Source organism: Rhagoletis zephyria, unplaced genomic scaffold, assembly GCF_001687245.7.
Source record: "Rhagoletis zephyria isolate East Lansing unplaced genomic scaffold, Rhagoletis_zephyria_1.1 Rzeph_scaffold_05416, whole genome shotgun sequence".
Classification (NCBI taxonomy): Eukaryota; Metazoa; Arthropoda; class Insecta; order Diptera; family Tephritidae; genus Rhagoletis; species Rhagoletis zephyria.
Window position 1 is genome coordinate 316 of NW_016162499.1, and position 2,177 is coordinate 2,492.

The window sequence follows — 2,177 nt, forward strand, 5'->3', positions numbered from 1 at the left end:
TGCCNTGTTAACAGCAGCTTTAGCTGCAACACCAGCCCTCTCATTCCACTCAACACCTACATAACTCGGAACCCATAAAATCTGAACAGAACACAACTTAGACCTGAAAATATCATTATGCACTTCAGCAACTAAATAAGAATCAGTTGTATCATTATCAAGAGCATCAATAGCAGCCATACTATCAGTAAAAATAGCACCCTTTTCAACATTAAATTTTTCAAATATCCAAATCGCTTTTTTGATCCCAACCAGCTCACCAAATGTAGAAGATAATTTTTCTGATAATCTAAACAGATAAGAAGTCATTTCACAAACATCATGAACCGCTACACCAACCGCATCATCCACTACAGAAGCATCAGTTGCTAGTAGATAATATCCCTCATCTTGCAATCTATATCTTTCCTCTATGTATAAAGTCCGAATTTTTTCAACCGAAACATTTTTTTTAGAAACATCAAATTTAGACCTTCTCAAAACCAAACCTAAATGCCTCTCAAAACACGTACTAAAATTAATTCTCTCAAAAATAACTTTAAATTTGGAAAAAAACATGTCCATAACTAGACCCCTTAACTAAACCATTACATAAATCTTCTCTCAATTCACTATTCAATCTATTGCCTACTTAGCTCCTTAGCAGTAAGCCACTCAGCCCTCTTCAACGGAGGTAATTCACCTGCAAGTGCAAACCTGGTGTGCATGGGCGTAGCTTGAGCGAAATTTAGGGGGGCCTATACAAAAAAAAAATCAATACCAATAACTTACTGTGGGTTTATGAAAATATCCTTACTTACATATTTACTTTAATATTAAATACTTTAATTGACGATAATTGAGTTAGCGTATGAAATGCAAGGAATCATATGTCAAGATTTCTTTTTCGGAAGACAGACGATTTTCAATAGACGAAGTGCACACAACGCTTTTCGATTTCTGTAGATAATTTTGACTTCTAAATACAAATAAATTTGTAAAACTCTTTTAAATAAAATATTATCTCACATTTGGGGGCTCGTCCGGGAAAAGCGTTTGTGTGTACTACGAAAAGCGTTTAAAGACGAGGAGAGGAACTAACGACGGAAGGCGCTCCAAGACGAAGAGGTCTTCGAAGACGAAATTCCTATAAAGACATAAAGGCAATTTAGAACGAAGCTTACAGAAGACAGGAAGAACCATTTTTAATCATAAAATTCCAACAGCATTGCATCAGTTGAGGGAAAAAGCAAAGGAAGTCGGGTTAGCTATGGGCGGCACTAAGGCCGAAATTATTGCACGTCTCATGGAATATGACCCGAGTGGTAGTTGGATGCATTGCGGCGACGAAGACGGCGAAGGCGCGGCTTCTGTACTTGTACCTACAATCAATGACGACGAAAGACGTGGCTGCGAATTGGAACTTCAACGGGGTCAGCAGGAAATTGAGTTTGGAAGGCGTGAGAGGGAGCTTCTGAAACGAGAGCTTGAACTAGCTCGTCGTGAAGTCGAGTTCCTGCGAGCCAGTAAAAGTGGAAGCAGACCAGAGGACTTGGATCCTTCGGCAGTTTTTCGTGAAGGCATGCTAGAGGAGCAACGTATTTCAACACAAAGCTTACGATCAACATCAAAGATGAGTATTAAAACATTAGGTGAGCTCATCAGCGATTTTAATGGATCACCTGACCATTTCAACGTTTGGAAGAAGCAATTAGTTTTCTTAAAGTCAGCACAGTGAGGACGAGATAAAAACTTTGATTTGTATGAAACTGAAGGGAAAAGCATTTGAGTGGCTTCATTCAAAAGCTGAACATTTGGAAATGACCTTTAGTGATTTACTATCTGATATTGAGCGAATGTATAAGCCGAAAACAAGCAAAATCGAGCAACGAAAGAAATTTGAAAATCGTGTATGGAGGAAAGACGAACCGTTCAGGGAATATGCTCACGATAAAATCGTGATTGGTAACCGCATCCCTATTACAGATGATGACATGTTGGAATACCTTATAGAAGGAATACCGGATCGTACTCTTTGCAATCAAGCACGTATGCAGCAGTTCTTAACAGTGGAATCTCTAATAGAAGCGTTCGACATAATTCTATTAAAGGAGTCATCGGTTTTAACACAATCTAGCGCTGTTAGGATGACGAAACATAAAACTACTGAAAGTATCAAAGATAATTCTGATGCCAGT